Raw genomic sequence first — 13,418 nt, forward strand, 5'->3', positions numbered from 1 at the left:
TCAATCTAAATAAAAGTATCTCAAGGAGGTAATATCTCTCTCTTGTTTTTGATATTACTCAAGCTAATAGAAATCAGCGATTCCTAATCAAACACAAGGAATACTTGGACGGTACCAAACACCAATGTCCAAGGATCAATCAATATCAATCAACAACCAAAGGTTGGATTTCCAATTGATGATCACGAACGCACTCCCTTTATTATTTCAATTATATAAAATATAATGCGGAAAAGAAATAACACAGACACCAGAAATTTTGCTAACGAGGAAACCTCAAATGTAGAAAAACCTCGGTACCTAGTACAGATTGGATACACACTGTATTAAGCCTCTACAGACACTAGCCTACTCCAAGCTAACTTCGGACTAGACTATAGTTGAACCCCAATCAGTCTCCCACCGATCCAAGGTACAGTTGTACTCCTATGCCTCTCATCCCAGTAGAATACTGCACACTTGATTCCCTTAGCTGATCTCACCCACAACCAAGAGTTGCTGCAACCCAAAATCACAGACTTGATAATAAACAGATCTGTCTCACACAGAAAAGTCTATCAAAGGATAAATCTTTCTGCCGCGGATAAACCCTAGGTTTTTTTACGTCTTAAGATATATAATCAAGGTGAACAGGAACCAATTGATAATCCGGTCTTATATTCCTGAAGAACAACCTAGATTAATAAACCACCTCTCTACAATCCTTCCTGACTACACAGGCGGTTTGTCGAGGAATCACAAATAATGAGACGAAGATGTTTGTGACTTCTTTATCTTGCCTATCATAGAACTCTCACGATCTCAATCCAATCAATCGATTGTAATCGTACGATAAAATATGCAAGATCAGATCACACAACTATGATAAAAGTAGTATCGGTCTGGCTTCACTATCCCAATGAAGTCTTTAAGTCGTTAACCTGGTTTTAGAGAAGAAAACCAGAGGTTAAAGAAGAATCGACTCTAGCGAGCGCACTAGTATCACACAGACGTGTGGTGATTAGTTTTGCCCAATGCTAGATGTCTCCTTTATATATTCTTCAAATCAGGGTTTTTCCTTAGTTACAAAGCAATCCTTATTCACCGTTAGATGAAAACCTGATTTAGATTCAAGCTAATATTCTCAAACATTAGATCGAAAACTTAGCTTGTCACACACACACTTGGGTAAACGTTTTACTGGGTTCGTGAAAACCTTGCCAAACGTGTACGTGTATGTTGGTTCAACATAGTAACCCAACATGTTAACCATATGAGCATTTCATATTAACCTTGTTCTTCTTCACCATAACTAGTTCAATTGACTCAAATGAACTAGTTAAAGAGTTTTTCAATTGCTATGAGATCTTATGTAACTACACAAGACATAATTGAAACAAAGATGATTCGATTCGATTGAATCGGATCATGAACATTATAGCCAAGGTTTGCATAAAGCATTCCTTAGTAATTTAATGTTTCATGTTCAGAGCACATCTTTAGATCATAACCTGTTAAGTTCACAAACAAGTTCGCGGACTTAAGTTAATCGGTTGAGTTTTCCAAACTCAGCAGAAATTCTCGGAAAGAAAACTTCCGCCAGTTCGCGGACTTAGCACACAAACGAGTTTTGGAAAATCCAGCAGAAATTCTCGATCAAGAACTTCCGACAGTTCGCGGACTGAGTCTGTGGACTGGGTTCGCGGACTTGGAAGGCCAATTCCACAATCCTCCCGATTTCTCTTGATCAACAAAGTTCGAAAACTTTAGTTCAAGGAATACATGGTTATGTAATCTAAACTCTCATTTCAATCATTGAGACATTCTCAGAGGACGCTATGTAGTCGTTATTCACAGACCGATTCACGTCACAACAATTCTCAAAATGATTGAAACTTTTCATGACTTTCGTCACTAGGTGAAGATAAACTTGATCAAAGCGAAACAATTTACCAACACACGATTTCGAGATAAAAGATAAGCAATGAATGCTCAGCTCGAAATGCCAACTGTGTATGATCTAGTCTATATAGCATATGACTTTTGTCTCATAAGAAGTAGGAGATAGAATAGATAGACTTTTGAATGATAGATAAGTTCAAGTCTCCACAAATATTTTTGTTCATGAAGTTCCACGGTTCCTTGTATAGATCTTCGTCGTTGTATGATGAATCGCCATGAAGTCCTTGAGCTCAACTACACTTTTCTATCCTAGTACGAGACTTAGCTATGTAGGCTAGAAGTCAATAATCATATTTTTGATCACTAACATTGACAAACATGCTTAAGATAGCAATGTATGCGAGGTTGATCGAGCAATGCTCTAACAAAAAGTACATATATCAACTTGTTTAGATGCAATCATATAGCCGAAGCTAAAGGCATTCATCAAGGAGTTTATAAAGATACAAGATAACCCCGAGAAATTCCACAACCACACTCCTCACAAAGATACGGAAATTAAGCGCAAGTTCAAAAGAAAGTCATGAACCACTTCGGCAGAAACCATATCCTCATTCTCAACATCTTGATGTGTGTAGGAAATATATGATGAGGCATTAGGTGTACCATCTTCTACAATAGTTCTTTTCTTCCTTCCATTTGTTTTAAAACCAAAACCTTTTTCAAGGAATCCTTTAGTAAAATCACCATAATTAGTTGGTGAAGAAGACATCCTTGGTAACCCAAAAAAATAAGTTAGAGTTTGCATACATGACTTGAGTATCCCATGTATTGAACGTGCAGTTCTGGATCAACTTTTAGACTTTCTTTACACCTCGACTAGCTGGTTATGTCACTAAATCAAGCGAACATGAACCTTGACAATATAAGCATGTCAAGTTCTCTTACGTTAGACTAGTATCCCATAGTTGAGCCTTACAAATTTGTATTTTGTGACGTAGTATATCAGTTGACAGATTCCCAGTTGGAGCCAAAAGAATGAGTTGTTACCCTGCTTGTGAAGCGAGAAATGAAGATATTATCCTGCTTGTTAAACTAATAAAGCAGTTTCCCGGTGATACTATATCTTTTTGTTTTCAGTAACAAAACTATACTCTCTCTCTCTCTCTCTCTGATGTAGCAAGCACATGTAACTGGCGAATTGGAAGTGTGCCATGAACTAGGAAAATCCTTACTTGAACCTTAGAAGTTACAGTGAACCAGAAACACAAAATTGCACTGCCTAATGACGACAAAGATGTGAAAAATAAAAAATTAAGCGTTTTGTTTTTAAAGCAAGTTTGTTCTTGTTTTTGTCGATATGAACAGATTCTGCTCATAAGTTTAGTTTTGTTTTGTTTAGTTTTGATTTGTGTTGTAGACTTTTACAGTTTCCAGGCAATCTGGTCTCTATTTTCTTGCAAGATAATTCCTTTTTTCTATGTTGATCTTCAAATGTTTTTCGCCAGATCACAAGGTTAATCACCTGACTTCATTTTGTAGATGGGAGGTCGTGGCACTTGGAATACTGGAGGAACATAAAGCTCCGGAAATACTTTCTAAGTCTTACTTTGTGACTTGTGACTAAAGACTTGCACGTTATGTATAAATTGTTTGATTTGCAATTTATATTCAGGATATCTTTCTGTTATTTCCTTGCCTATTTTATATTTATGGTGTTCAGATGTCTCTAGCACTAACACAATGTGCGTTGGGTTAGATCTTGTGTTGTAGCTTTACGAATAAATTTGTTTTACTTTTATGTTTTGCAGCCTAGCGACATCCTAGAGTCAAAGTGTGGAGGAGCTCTTGCAGTGCGAGTGTTCACAGGAATCTTCAGTGAACAAGTCCCAGAACTTTGTTGGAGGCTTCTTACTCTTCCATGCGAAAGTGATTACATGTTTTTATACTTTCTAGTTATATTGATATGTCCTTGTTATCAACTCAAGTACAATCCATATATCAAGATAAAATGTAAACAATGTTGATATTGTCAGATTCAATGCCATTTTAAGAATTTTAATTAAGATTATTTGACTATTTCGCCATTTTGTTTTTGGTAAGGCATAAAGATGTGCCTATGCGTGCAAGTATCTTAGATAGTTTGGACAGTGAATATTGCATATTGGTCACGGGGTAATAAGGAATCCGTGAATACTGATCAAACTTTGGTCACGGTGTACTTCAGCATCCGTGACTAAAGAGCCAACTTGTCACGGTGTAGAATAGAAATCCGTGACTATTGAAGTTTTGGTCACGGTGGGTTTGACATGTAGCCACGGAACTAACCGTGACCAAATGCTGGACTTTTGGCCTCGCAGGCTTTAGTCACGGTTTTCCAAAAATGAATTACCGTGACCATAGACATATGGACACGGTATTATACTGTGACTAAAGGATATTTTTGTACTAGTGTTGTCAAGAGGTCTATTATGCTTTTGTGCATTTTATGAACTCATCGCACTGACCTTCTTGGTAAGAAATACATGATGTGTACTGAACCCAATTGGTTTTGACGTACGAATGTCAATTACACCTTTAAGAATAAAATCTAGGGTGTGTTGAAGTTGAACTAACGATTTGTTTTTAAACTTGTGTTTCCTCTTTTGCACTATATGTCCTTTTGAGTCATAAAAGAGACATACTTTCTGATCACGGGAGTGATTAGAGATTGTGGACCTATCAATATCGTTAGGAGATATCTCTCTTCCAGCTGATGTGTGAACCCTCTGCACGTTATTTTGAGTGGGAAGAGGATCTGAGATTACATCTGAAACTGGAGCTCTTTCAGTTTGAATAGAAGTAGTTGGTACAGTAGGCTTTTCTGAACATCCATGAATAAAGAGTTTTCTTAAGAGATGTTCAATTTTAAAGCCTCCTTTTCAAGTTTTGCCTCAAGTAGAATACGAGTTGATCGAACTTCAGGTTTTTCTTTAAAAGAAGCCTTTTCATTGGAGCCATAGTCTTTTACTACACCAAGAAGAACATTGACATGTTTTTTCAACTGTTTGAATCTATCAGCTTGAATTCTAACGAGATTTAGAATCAATTTACTCTCTCTGGCTGATTCCTCTTGAATAATACAGTCAGATTCATTAGGATAACACATGTCAGTGTTAGTCTGTTTCATTTGAACCCTAGGTTCATCTATAGAACAGACTGAGGGATCTTTTTCTTTAATAGACCTATTAGAAAAAGATTTTTTATTTCTGGTGACGCGTTCATCAGAGATAGTACTTCTGTCCATAGAGTCAGATCGCTACAAACACAGACTTTTTGAGGTCTTAAACGTGTTTGCCTGCTCTGATACCAATTGAAAATGCGGGGGTCTAACAACCTCACCCAATGGTTAGATTAACAATATGTATGAACTAACTCCAATATACTTTTAAGAGAATCAACTAGACAGTCGGACTCAATCTTAATAAAAAGTATATCGAGGAGTTAATATCTCAATCTCTTGATTTGATTACTCAAGCAAATAGAAATCTGCGAGTCTATATAAAATACAAGTATAATAAACTTGGATGGTACCAAAGACCAATATCCAAGGATCAATCAATTTCCAATCAACAACCAAAGGTTGGATTTCACTATTGATCGATACAACGCACAACCTGTGATATTTCAATTATGTAACAAAATATAATGCGGAATAGCAATAACACAGACACCAGAATTTTGTTAACGAGGAAACCACAAATGCAGAAAAACCCGGAGACCTAGTCCATATTGAACACCACACTGTATTAAGCCGCTACAGACACTAGCCTACTACAAACTAACTTCGATTTGGATTGTAGTTGTACCCAAATCAATATCACATTGATTCAAGGCACAGTTGCGCTCCTTACATCTCTGATCCCAGCAGGATGCTACACAGTTGATTCCTTAAGCTAATCTCACCCACAAACAAGAGTTGCTACGACCTAAAGTCGAAGACTTGAATAAACAAATATGTATCACACAGAAAAGTCCATGATAGGAAAATTTGTCTCCCACAGATAGACCTAAGAGATATGTTCCGTCTTTTGATAAGTCAAGGTGAACATGAATCAATTGATAATCCGGACTTATATTCCCGAAGAACAGCCTAGAAATATCAATCACCTCACAACAATCTTAATCGTATGGTAGAGAAACAAGATGTTGCGGAATCACAAACAATGAGACGAAGGTGTTTGTGTTTTCTTTTTATCTTGCCCCATCGGAGATAAATCTCAAGCAAATTATTCAATTGAACTCGTACGATAGAAAATGGCAAGATCAGATCGCTAAACTACAAGAGTAGTAGTTTCGTCCGGCTTCACAATACCAATGAAGTCTTTCAATCGTTAACTGACAAGGTCTCGAGAATAAACCTACGGTTAAAGGAGAATCAACTCTATCTAAACCAACTAGTATTACACTAGAGGTGTGGGGATTAGTTTTCCTAGTTGCTAGAGTCCTCCTTTATATAGTTTTCAAATCAGGGTTTGCAATCTATGTTAGCTTAGGAACAAAGCATTCAATATTCACCGTTAGATGAAAAACCTGATTTCTCCAAGCTAATATATTTCAACCGTTAGATCAAAACTTAGCTTGTCATACACAAATGAAATGTATTTCATTTAGGTTTGAGTAACCGTACCCAAACGTGTACATTTGGTTTGTTCATAAAGTTAACCAATGGTTAGCCATATGTGTACTTTCATATCAACCGTATTCATCTTCTTCACAACTAGTTCAAATGACTTCAAAAGAACTAGTTGAAGAGTTGTTCAATTGCTTAGGTCTTTATACATAGACACAATTGAAACAAAATCGGTTTGATTCATTTGAATCAATTAATGAACAATATTGACACGGTTTGCAAAGATTGTATTCCTTATTGACTTATTATTTTAAGTCCATGAACTACCCATTTGAGAAATAACCAGCTTGAGTACGCGTACGAGTAATTGTACCTTAGCTACCGGAATTGAGTTGGGAAACTCAGTAGAAATTTTCGGTTCGAAACTTCCGACAGTACGCGTACGGGTACGCATACCTAAGGTGACTGGTTTTCCGGTTTGCAAACTTACAAACTCCAGCAGAAATTTTCGGTTAGAAAACTTCCGCAAGTACACGTACGGGTACGCGTATCCAACATGTCTCCTTTACCAATGCCGCATGCACAAGTGCACATAATTGGTTTACGACACACGGATTTATACACTAATGTGCGAACACATTATATATGCTTATATCCATAGTTGGTTACATAATCTCAACTCTACATTTCAATCATTGAAACATTCTTCTATAATGTTATAAAAGTCGTTATTCACAACTATCGTCATCAAAGCTATTTTCAAGATTGAAACGTCATCATGACTTTCGTGACGGATAAATATGAAAAGTGGTTAAAGCAAAAGCTTACCAACACGTATTTCAAGAAAAAGATAGGTGAGTAAACTCAGCTCGAAATAGCAAATATGTATGTATGAAAACTATCATACTTATACGACTTTGTCTCAAGAGTAGGAGATAAAGTAGATAGACTTTTGAGTGATATATAAGTTCAAGTCTCCACATACCTTTTAGTCAGATGAAGTTCTACTAGTTCTTTGAGTAGTTCTTCGTCTTCGTAAGATTCTCCATGGAATCTGGAGCTCAACTACACTAATATGTCCTAAACCGAGACTTAGCTGTAAGTAGTCTAGAAATCAAGGCATATAGTTTTGACAACTAAATTTGACAAACATGCTTAAGATAGCAACGCATGCGAGATCGACCGAGCAATTCTCTAACAATGCTATAATGAAGTGTATAAATAAATTAAGTTACTACAATATTTGCAATTAATACCAGTATTTGCAATTAAGTTTCAGTTAAATACTAGTATAATATTTGTAATTAAATTTCAATTCTATTCAAAAGAGATATTACCTTTTACCTTAGGTGGATCCATAAATACCATATTAATATTTGTACTTAAATTTCAATTTGATTCAAAAGATTTTTTTACCTTAGATCCAACTCCAAAATTTTAATATATTGATTATCACCAATTCTGGCATTTCTTCTTGAGTAATTATCCGATGTCCTAAACTTCGTACAAAAAGGGCATCACTTAAGGTAAAGATGTCAGAATTGGTCAAGTAAGTATGCTCCCAACATAAAAGGAGGGTCCGACGAGATCTGGAGTAGGCCATACATATTGTACAGTCCAAGGCACACAATATGTTTGCATTGTGCAACAACCGTGTTTTGTTTTTAGGGATAATTTAGTTGTCCCAAATTATGTCTCAATTTTGTTGTGACCACGCGATCCACGTCCTCTAGGTCACAATTGATATAGGATATGATACCAAATTGCTAGGAGATGATACCATTTCATATAGGATAAAAAGGTTTAAATCAATCCTAACCGTTTGATCGGCTGAATGGTATCAACCCAATAATTCCAGTACCAGTCCTAGATGGTGCATGCCATGAAATTTGATAATGCATGTATTTATGGACAACAATAAGATATTTAGGAATTGAGCATATGCAGACCATTAACTCATTTTCTATATCTTACTCTCATGCATGACATAATTTTTTAGTGAAAATGGAATTATTAAAGCATGGGCTTGGTCGCGCATTCCGGACCTCATTGTTGGCAGAAAATTTTATCATTTTTGACTTTTACAATCAATTTCGCCAGGGATGGCCCTCTAGTATAAGCAAAGCAAGCCTCGCTTGAGGCCACAAGTCGGAAGAGCACACATTCTTTTCATTTTTTTTTTTTACTTTTAATAATGACATTAGATCCGAATTTGTCTCCCCTAAAGGCCACGTTCTCAAACTAGAACCAAAGGAAAGTGAAAAGGAAACACCGAAACAGGAACCGACAAACTGTTCTAAGGTTCATAAAATCCACATATTAGGTATGTATGGTATTATTCCTTTAAGAAAATTGATTGGTTAACTATTATTCTTGTTTCTTCTCATCTTTAGTAATTCTATTTCTTTAATTCTTATTATCTCTGTTTATGTTGTTGGCCTTTTTGGTAAACCCTAGTCTAATTTGTGATCATGGGTTTTGAATTTTGGAGTCTGATTTGGTTAGTTAATACACAAAGTGTTAATGTATTTGAATTATTATGACAAATGGTTTTAAACAATTGAAAGCTTTGTGTATATTGTCAACATACTTAATCAATTGAAAGCATGATTTTTATAATTTAAACAGTGTGTGGTGTGGTCTCTACCGTGAACTTGAATGAATCCATATTGAAACCTTAGGTGAATTTCATAGAGGAAACCGAGAAGTCTAAATGTCTAATTCAACATCTGTATAAGTTTAATTTTCTGTATATGGTTCAATTTCCAATAGCTGAAAGAATGAATGTTTAATTTTTATCAAGTTCAAAGAATCCAAGTACTGGGACAAATGAATAAGAGAATATCTTACAATAGTTATGACTGTTTTTTACTTGTCTTCATCGACGAGTCAGGTCATTTTCGCCTTAGATGTAGATCATGATATATCTATTTTTTTCTTTTATGATATCATAATTTTATAAATTTCCTGTATATAATAGGGTATAACAGTATTCTCATTCACAACATATAAAGCTATATTATTGTGAACACAAAGATCATTGTCATCCGAGTATTCACAAATAATGCGCGCAGACTCATGACAATACAGTAAATAAGCTGCGTCTGAGGGGAATAAATTGGTTATGTCGAATCCTTGACTCAGAGTTCTAATACTCTTCCCTGTCTCATCAACTACAATCATTGCTCTCAGCTCATATAATAAGATTAACAGTAGATGAAGTATAAAATGTACGAACATGATATACAATAAGTATTGAATCGAACATATAAAGTATAAATGCATGAATATAGATGAAGCGATTAACTTATATGTTTCATCCCTCAGATCTCTATCTGCGGGTTTGGGTTTTTCATTATATGTATGAAGTTTATAGAAGTAGTCGAATGACTTTGAGATCAACATAGCCTGCGTAGCAGGGGGAACTTCACTTACACTTTCTCTATCTGTCCGTCTCTCTCCTATTTTCCTCTCAATCTTTTTTTTGGCCTCCTCTTTACTTGGGAGAGAGGGGTATTTATAGGGAGGTTACGTGGGGTCCACTTCTGAAGCCTGTTATAACCTTATCCTCTTGTGTCTTGTGCCACTCACGTAGAAGTCTTCGTGTTCTCGGCTCCATCTGCGTGTTCTGTCTGCATACGCAGTGTTATCTACGCTTCCTACACAGGCTAACTCACGTATGCTGTTTGAGGGTATTTAATGCAGGTAGTTGAGATGTCTGTCCGCGGTAGACAGCTGTCCTCTGCCCCTGTCTTGTCTGCGTCAGTCTGACTATCCCCAGCTGTAGATCTTAGATCTTTCTAGGGATAGGATAAAGTGACTCTTGGCTGTCCACGCGTGATATCACATCTTGATTCCCTTAGCCGCATGTCCTCCACGTGTGTCTTTGTGGGCAGGTGACATAAGATGAAGTGTGTACCTAGAATTTGCCCCTTTTCCTCCTACTGGGCGGTTAGTCGAAGTGGGAAGAAAAAACATGTTACTCTCTTCATCTTCTCTTTATTATTTTCCCAGATTTTAGGGCACATTCCCCACTATTTGTAATAACTTCTTCTTGGACAGTGGAAAAACGTATTACTCTCTTCATCTTCTCTTTATTATTTTCCTAGATTTTAGGGCACATTCCCCACTATTTGCAATAACTTCTTCTTGGGTAGTGGGGCGGTTTTTATTTCTTTTTGCATATATATATGAGAAGGAATGTGAAAAATTCTCTAATCATAAATTTCATTCCTTCTCTTTCCTAATATTTTTTTTTTTATTATTTGTTCTCTGTTTTTGTATCCTTGTTATTAACTCCTGCTGTTGCTACTGTTGCTCCTCAAAGTTTTCTGCTGCTGCTGCTGCTGCTGTTGTTTGTCGAGGTTTTCTGCTGCTGCTACTGTTGCTCCTCAAAGTTTTCTGCTGCTGCTGCTACTGTTGTTCGTCGAGGTTTTCTGCTTAATTTTTTGTTTATAGGTAGGTGGTTTTACTGTGTCTTGATTATCTTTTGATGAACGGTTGTTATACGTGTTTGTGATGAAGAACATATATATAAGTGTGTGTATGATTGCCCTGTTCGTTATTACAAATAGTAATGATTTCTTCCTTCGTATATGCTTGCCCATATTTGTTATTTCCCCTTTTATTTAGGGCTTGTTCTTATTTTCCATCTGGTTCATGATTATGAAGAACTTCATGAAATTGGGTTTTTTTTATTTTTGTTTTGTCTCCGCGGAAATCTGAAACTTGTTTGTGTACTACGCAGATATGGCTGACCGTCCGCGGGTTTCTTATCAAACTCCACCGCCGAGTCCGCGTAGGGATCCTGATGTTTCTCCGCCTGGTGGAGGTTCGTCTAAGTCTTCCCAAGGTGATGACCACGTTCATAGGGTTTCGTCTTCTTCTGGTCATAGGCACTTATCTTCTAAGAGGGGTGAGTCGCAGAGAGGGAATACGCAGAAGGGGGACCGGCCAAAAGAGGCTCTCGGATCCCGTTATGCTGTTTCTCGTCCCTTAGTTAATCTGAGTGATGATCACAAGAGAACGCGGGATGTCCTACCTCTTCGGTTAGTGGCGCCTCCTTCCGCGTCTCATCAACATCCTCTACCTCCCCCTACAGTGTCTCAACCCAAGGGGAGGTCTTCGAAAGAAGTGGTTTCGAAGACTGATGTATCTAAGGTTCATCCTAAGAGGAAAGCTTCCGATAGAAACCCTTCGAAGGGTTCTGCGCCTGATCCCGTGGAGGAGGAAGATATTTCTCAGGAAATACGTAACGTCGCTGTTGGGGAGAAGAAAGTGACCTTCAAACATATTGATCTGGAGGTTTTCAAGGAAAAACATGGTCTTCAGCTATTCGATGTTCGTTTTTTCGCTGCTGATGATGATATTACTTATGAGGTGATATCGACATATAAGTTTGATGAATTTCATCTGTTGACCACGGTGGGGGCCTTTGAAGCGGGTCTTATGTTTCCTTTGTACAAGTCTGGGGATTCATTTTATTATAATGTGATGGCTGGTCGAGAGGGTTCTTCGAAGAACACACATTGTCGCTCTATTTCCCAACTTCATGGGAATTATCTTCGTGCACTGAGGGAATGTTATCTTCGGAGAAAAGGAGAGACAATGATGACTCTTTATGTTCCCAATCCTGAGGAAATGGAGTGGTATACGCCTGAGAATTTTAACAAGTCTTTTGGTGACTATGTTAACAATAGGAATCGTAAACCGTGGAGTGTGAGTCTTCGCTATATTGCCGCTCCTCGTGGTGAGATCCGCCTTCTGAGTGAAGTAAGTGGTGCTAAGGTGAAGTACGTCCCGGGTACTGAGAATTCTACTAACAAACTGGTGTTTCCTACTCGTGAGCGGATCAAGCGTGATCATGACTATGAATGACACACGACTGTTATTGAGGTTGTTAGTCCCTGGGCTTGGGGGTGGGTTCCAGGTCTGCAAGGATGGCGTCCTACCGCAGATAGCCAGATACGTGCGCCTCCTCATGCTCGTTATGGGAATTTCCGTCCTTGGCATTTGAATTTTGAGGGAATGCATTTCCAATATGCCCTCGATGTTGTTGATGGATATGACAAAGAGAGTTTCGATGCTGATCTGAAGGCGAAGAATGCTGCGGTTGTCAAGGTAAGATTTCCATATGCCTTGTCCTTTAGTTGAGGCAGTTTTAATTATTTTCAAAGTCAGGGATTTTTATTCTTATGTGCCTTGTCTTTTTAGGCGACGAAGAAGAGGAGGATAAATCCCAAGCAGTCCACCACCGGAACAATCGAGGAGGCGGAGGTTTATGAAGAAGTTAACAGTCCTGTGACTGAGCTTGGAGAGGATGAAGATATGTCTGATATGGAAGAGCGTACTGATACATCCCCTCCAGGTCATGATGATGAGGAATTTGTTGAAGGGAATACTACCGCTGGTGGCAGCGGTATTGGTGGTGAAATTAATCCCACAGGTTGTCATGATGCTGGTGCCGAAGCTAATCCCGCGGGTTGCAGTGATGTTGGTGATGATAACACTGGCCTTGGTGATCAGGGTGTTGGTGGTGAAATTCCTGCTACGTCTCAGGAATTTTCCTTTGGTCTGATTTATTCTGTGGAGGATAGTTTTGACATAAACGCTGCCCTGGGCCTGACTTCTGAGTTCAACCTGTTTTCCCCAAACAATGATTGGGATGTGCTTGGTAACTCTAGCAAGGCGGATGGAAAAGGAAAGGGAGTCGTGGATGCTAGTGATGTTCCAGAGGGGAGCGGTGCTAGAGACCTTCCAGATTTGGATACGGGAGTATCCTTGAACTCTTCGGGTGCTAAATTCTCGTACATGGGTAAGGCCTCGTTTGGGTCTTCTGGAGATGATTTTCTCAGTCACTTGAGGGTGATGATGCCATCTTAGCTTGGTTTAAAAAGAAGAATTTGATGTTCGTACCCAATCCAGC

This window comes from Papaver somniferum, unplaced genomic scaffold (genome assembly GCF_003573695.1).
Source record: "Papaver somniferum cultivar HN1 unplaced genomic scaffold, ASM357369v1 unplaced-scaffold_22, whole genome shotgun sequence".
Taxonomy (NCBI): domain Eukaryota; kingdom Viridiplantae; phylum Streptophyta; class Magnoliopsida; order Ranunculales; family Papaveraceae; genus Papaver; species Papaver somniferum.